The following is a 6982-nucleotide window of genomic DNA, read 5'->3' on the forward strand; positions in this document are numbered from 1 at the left end:
GACTTCGACTCAGGTCACGATCTTGTGGTCCGTGAGTTCAAGCCCTGCGTCTGGGCTCTGGGCTGATGGCTGGGAGCCTGGAGCCTGCTTCTGATTCTGTGTCTCCCTCTCTCTCTGCCCCTCCCCTGTTCATGCTCTGTCTCTCTCTGTCTCAAAAATGAATAAACGTTAAAAAAAATTAAAAAAAATAAAATATAGAAGCAACCTAAATGTCCATTGACAGATAAGTGGATTAATAAAATGTGTTATATACATATAATGGAATAAAAAGGAAGGAAATTCTTGCACAAGCTACAACATGGATGAAACTTGAGGACTTTCTGCCAAGTGAAAAAGTGAGTCATAAAAAGACAAATATTTTATAGTTTCACTCATATGAGGTGCTTAGTGTAGTCAGAATCAGAAAGACAGAGGGTAGAATGTTGGTTGCCAAAGACTGAAAGAAGGGAGGCATGGAGAGTTATTGTTTACTGAGTACAGAGTTTCAGTTTTACAAGACAAAAGAGTTCTGGAGATGGATGGTGGTGGAGGTCATACAACAATGATGGATGTATTTTAATATCATTTGAACTGTACACTTAAAAATTATTCAGATGGTAAATTTTACATTATATGTATTTTGCCATAAAAAATTTGGAAAAAATAGACATTCTAAATCAAACTCACCATCAAGAAAATGAATAGGCAAGCATACACTGGGAGAAACACACTCATAAAACATGAATCTAATGACAGTGTTATCCAAGATACATAAAATACATTTAAAATTTAAAAATAAAAGACAAACATCCCAACTTTAAAAACAGGCAAAAATTTGAACAGACATTTCCCAAATAAGATGTGAGTGTGTGTGTGTGTGTGTGTGTGTGTGTGTGCGCGCGCGTGCGTGTATGTGTGTGTGTAATATATGTATCTGGTCAGGACATGAGAAAGTGCTTAATTTCAATAACCATCAAGAAAATGAAAAAACCACAATAAGAAACTATTACATACAATAATGGTAAAATCAAAAAAAATTATTAGCATCAAACACTGGTGAGATTGTGGAGAAACTGATTCTCACATTCTTAGTGGAATACAACCATTTTGAAAGAAGATCTGGCAGATATTTATAAAAATCCTACATCAATCCTGTGACCCATCAGTTATAATTTTAGATATTTATCCAAGATAACTGAAAATATATGATGACAAAAAGGGGTGTAAGGGAATGTTCATAGCAGCTTTGTTCATAGTAGCCAAAAAATGTGAAATATTCCAGGTATAGTCATAAGTTGGAATGCTACTTAGAGAAATAATATTTATAAATTCCGTTAATACAATAATATGACTTTAACTCAAAAAGCATTGTGGTGTTAAAAGAATTCTTCTGTAAATGAGTGCATATTGCATGATTTCATTTATATGAAATAAAAGAAAAATTATAATGAACAAAAATTAGAAGAGTGACTACTTCTGGGGTAGAAGTAGGGGGACTTAGTGGAGACATGAGGAAATTTCTGGAATGATAATACATTTCTATATGTTAATAATTGTTTGAGTTACACATATATGTTTGTAAAAATCCTCAAAAATCTGCAAAATACTTTGAAATTCATCAAAAGTAACCTGGAGTAATGCATGGGTAGAAGGATGGCTAAGTGGATGGATACATGATAAAACATGCAGTAAAATATCAATGATAAAATCTAGGTGGTGTGTATACAGGCATTTTCTGTGAAATTCTTCAATTTTATTGTTTATTTGAAAAATTACAAAATTCAAAAAACAAAACAACTTCTTAATGTTGTTTATTTTGGTTACTAGTAATTCTCCTGAAGTCATTAAATATTTATATTTGCATGGTGAAGAACAAGACCATAAAAAGAGTATTGTCAAAAAAAATTTAAGTTGAAATTGCTTGGAATACATTTTAGAATTTACAGTAGTACTTGTATGTGCAGCTATGTAATTTTCTAGAACTACACTTAAATCCCAAGGGCAAATATGGAAGACTTGCATAGTTGAATATAGTTGTTTGTCTTTTTATGAGAAAGATACATAGTTGGTGCTCTTTAAATGTAAGTTTCAGAAGCAAGAAGCGGATCCAGTCTATTTACTTAGGCCTAATGAATTTACAACTGGAACTCAAAGAAAAATTGCACTGGAAAAGTATGGAACAGAAAGCTTGACTCCTATTACTGGAGTGGTTGAAAGAGAGGGAAGCAGTGCAGGGTGAAGACTGAACTATCATTGTCTTAGTTTGATTTGCTTTTAAGGAAAATAAAATATTGTAAATATAAATAGCTGCTATAAATAAATGGAAATTTTGAGTCAGAAAGTACAGAGTTCATTGTATTTAATATTTGGACACATTTTATTTTTTTAGCATTTAACTATTTCTAAACCAGTATGTTTCTGGCATTGATAGCATTTCATGGTTGTTTTCTTTTTGTTTTGTTTTCTTTTTAGCGACTTTAAAACAGTACATCTTAGATGAGGTTTAGCGAGCCATTGATACCCATTCCAAGATTATCATGCTTCATTAGCCTACACTTTGAAACACTTGAATTTTCCATGTTTTATTTGTGGAAGATGTTAACAGTGTGTAGCAAGGAGTTTGTATTTTTAGAGACAAAGTTAATAGTTGTTTTTACAGGAGAAAAGTCTAGCCAGAATGTGTAGGAGACTCACAGGGGATGCCTGTCACTTTTGTTCCTTCATTCTCACACAGTATTTCTTTGTCCCATTCCCAAATTTACTTTCTAAACTTCCCTCCATAATGAAACATGACCTTCTCTGTCAAAACCACTTCACCAGTGCAGGATTTATTTTTGGAAATTTTTTATAATTATGCGACCTGAATTTGTTGGTATGCATTCATTTGGAAAATTACATGAAAGTGTCAATTCTTGCATGAGTCATCTGTGTAACAGGAATAACTCCTACTGTGAAAGGCTGCCTGGATCAATAAAATAACTGATAAACGTCAGTCATTAAAGTGATAAATAGGTTCTGATTGTTCAGAGTAGTAATAGATATTAGTTGTAACTCTTAGGTATTGAAGACCAAAAGATGAAATATGCTGTTCTGTATTGGCATCTTTCTGTAAGGACAACTTGCGGTGTATGTTGCATTGAGCTAAATCACAAGGGCTTTTTGTCTCTCCTGTTTTCCTTCATGTAATGAGATCAAGCCCTGAGGATATTTTCTCCCAAAATTAAAAATCCTGATGGCATATATCACCCCACTTATAGGTCAATCTGAAATGTCTTCTTAACAAAATCCAGTTTTCATGTGTGTTTACAAACCTTTACATCTTCCTGCTTTTCTTGGGCAGGTTTTCTTGGTTTTCCTTATGCAAATATCCTCTATTTTTCTAGCAAGTCCTTAAATTGCTGCTAGCATGACTGCCTTTCCCCATAGTGCTGATTGAACTCTAGGGCGAAGAGATCTCATTACCGATTATTAACTTTTGGAGATATTAAAAAAATCCTATAAAATTGATGCATATTATGGGTATAATCCATTAATATCTCTAGTAGAAACTTTTGAAAAATGTGGAGGAGTTTAGCTTAACTTTACCTTTCTGTTGACCTTAGAATATACATTCCAGATTTGGAATTCTTGTGGTGGCGGGTAAAGAATGGCCTGCATGGTCCACCATGAAGTAATGGAAGTGCCCTTTGTGGAAGACTGGGGCTTGGTGCAGACTTGGGAGAAGGTGTCTATGGAGAAGTTCAACTTGCTGTGAAGAGAAGAATTAAAGGAGTAGTTGCAGTCAGGATTGTAGACATGAAGCATGTCATAGACTGTCTAGAAAATGTTAAGAAAACGATCTGTATCAATAGCGTGTTAAATTATGAGAGTGTAGTGAAATTCTACTGTCACAGGAGAGAAGGCAACATTCAGTATCTATTATTGGAGTACTGTAGTGGTGGAGAACTTTTTGACAGCATAGAGCCAGACATCGGCATACCTGAAGAAGATGCTCAGAGGTTCTTCCATGAAATCATGGCAGGGTGGTTTATTTGCATGGTATTGGGATAACTCACAGGGATATTAAGCCAGAAAATATCCTTTTGGATGAAAGGGATTACCTCAAAATCTCTGACTTTGGCTTGGCAACAGTGTTTTGGCACAATGATCATGAGTGTTTATTGAACAAGATGTGTTTACCTTACATTGCTCCAGAACTTCTAAAGAGAAAAGGATTTCATGCAGAACTCACTGATGTTTCGTCCTATGGAAGAGTACTTATGGCAATGTTGCCATGGGACCAGCCCAGTGATGGTTGTCAGGAATAGTCTGATTGGAAAGAAAGAAAAATACATACCTCAACTCTTGGAAAAAATTGATTCTGTTTATCCAGCTTGGCTGCATAAAGTCCTAGTTGAGAATCCATCAGTAAGAATTACTACCCCAGACATCAAAAAAGATAGATGGTACAACAAACCATTCAAGAAATGGGTAAAAAGGCCCTGAGTCATTTCAGATGGTGTACATAAGTCTCCTAGTGGATTTTCTAAACACATTCAATCCAGTTTGGGCTTCTCTGTGGTAAGCAGTGCTTCTAGTGAAGAAAATACGAAGTACTCTAGCTCCCAGCAAGAATCATGGACAGGTCTTTTCTTATGGGACACTGGCCCTTCATAATATTGATAAACTGGTACAAGAGATCAGTTTTTCCCCATCCACATGTTCTGATCGTATGCTTCTAAATAGTTACTTGGCACCCCAGGATCCCCCCAGACCCCTGGGAAGCACTTGGTTAAAAGAATGACATGATTTTTTACCAAACTGGATGTAGCCAAACCTTATCAATACCTGAAAGAAATTTGTGAGAAGTTAGACTATCAGTAGAAAAAGAGTTGTATGAGTCAGGTTACTGTATCAACTGATAGGAGAAACAATAAACTGATTTTCGAAGTGAATTTGGTACAAATGGTTGAGAAGTTCTTGGTTGACTTTCAGCTTTCTAAGGGTGATGGATTAGCATTTAAGAGACACTTCCTGAAGAGTAAAGGGAAGCTGAATGATGTTGTGAGCAGCCAGAAGGCCTGGTTTCCTGCCACATGAGAGATCCATTGGATTTCTGGTGAATATAGTGCTGCTGTATTGACATTATTCTTCCTAGAGAAAATTATCTTGTTCTGCAAACTGCAAACAGTAGTCTCTGAAGAGTTGTCTTCCTTCTAGCCAAACATTTTCCAATTCTTTTTGTATGTTCTTCATATAAACAATACCTATATCTTCATTGTAAGTAAAGCTTTTGGAGAGGGATGGATAGAATTCATTAGATGTTTCTTCATTTTGTGTATGGTATCTGAAGACCCATGTGATGGAAACCAAGCTCTGGGGAATACATGAGCTTACCAGCTTTTATACCGATGTAATGAAAAATGTAATGAAAAAAATGTCAACCATCATTTTGGTTTCATACAGAAAATACATGTTTCCTCCATGTTGATTTAATTATATGGGTAGATTAGTAAGAAAAGCAATTTTTATGACTTTTGGAAAGTAGATATATCAGTCTATTATGTGAAGCCAACTTCAAAAAATGTATCTTTAAGATTTGTACTTTTTGCAAGGGCCTGACACAGTATACAAATAAAACTGTTTTGAATTATAACTGCTAATTAAAATTGCAAGTAAGTACATTTTTTCCATTATAGTTAATAATATATAAAATACCGATTGATCTTTTAAGTAGAAGTTGAGCTTCTACTCTAGTGCTTAACTGTGCTTAACTACCTTTACTCTAAAATTACTATTGCACATTTTAAATTTTATTCTATATTATTTTCTACGTTCACAGCCATATTTTAATTCTTTATTACACAAATAAATTCTATTTCAAAAATGAATAGCTAACTCTGTGGACTTACTGGTGACCAAGCTTCTAGGTGGTAGGGAATAAAAGAGGGAGAAGTAAGAAACCATGATAGAAAAGGATCTGATTCCTAGTTCGTTTGCTATCAGATTTACTAAGACTTTGTTCTTCTGATAAAATTTATTTTTTTAATGTATTAGGTTGAGGCCTGTATTCCTTTTATTTTGTAATTTATAAAATTAATCATCTTGGTCTGAAGCTAAGAACATACGAAATTTTATGGTTAGAGTTTATCACTTAGTGTATACTGGTAAATTGTATTACTGCAGTATACCCATAGGAGAAATAAATTTGTACCAATACAGGCTCCTAAGAATTGAGTCAATAAATTCTCAAAAACTAACTTTTGGTCCCTGTCCTCCAACCTGTTCCTCCCTAGTTTCTTCCATCCCAGTAAATTTTACATTCAGTTCTCCAGTTCCTTGAGCCAAAACCCCAAGAATCCTCTTTGACATTCCCACCTCAAGTTCTTTTTTTTTTTTTCTGTTCCATCCCCTAGAGTCCTTTACTCCCAAAATTTGTGTGGCTTGTGCTTCACTTGGAGTCTTTGCTTAAGTGTCACGTGCTATGTAAAGTCTTTCCTTGATTTATCTAAAATGTTACCCCACTTCTATCACTCTTGCCTTTATTTTTCATAACACTTATTAGCTGACATTATAAGATATTTTTATTTACCTAGTAAAGTCTGTTTCCCCCATTGCAATATGTAATAGATAAGCTCCTTGAGTTCAGGGATCCTACCTATCCTGTTCGGTTCTATGTCCCCAGCACTTAGAATGGGGCCTGATGTATTACAGCATGCAATGAAGAGTTGTTTAATGAAGAAATATACACTCAGTTGATCTTATCCATCCGCAGAAAATACCAGGAAGCTGAACCCTTCTCTCCATTTTGATTGCTACCACTCTAGTTTAAGCTTCTTCATCTCCTCCCTAGATTTCTTACTAAAAACTAATGTCTTCCCACCTCTACTTTTGCTGTTTCTCAACTCAACCCTCTCTCCCTCAAAGTTGTTTCTTGACATAGGTCCTACGTTTTTTTTTTTTTTGTTTGTTTGTTTGTTTTTAAGATAAACTGTACTGTGACATTCCCTTGCTTAAAAACCTC

General features: G+C 34.8%; 1 pseudogene; it reads left to right on the top strand.

The window, feature by feature from the left end:
* The first annotated feature begins 3652 nt into the window (after positions 1–3652).
* Positions 3653–5058, top strand: LOC115513325 (annotated as a pseudogene).
* The last annotated feature ends 1924 nt before the right edge of the window (positions 5059–6982 follow it).

This window comes from Lynx canadensis, chromosome B2 (assembly GCF_007474595.2).
Source record: "Lynx canadensis isolate LIC74 chromosome B2, mLynCan4.pri.v2, whole genome shotgun sequence".
In the NCBI taxonomy this organism is placed as follows: Eukaryota; Metazoa; Chordata; class Mammalia; order Carnivora; family Felidae; genus Lynx; species Lynx canadensis.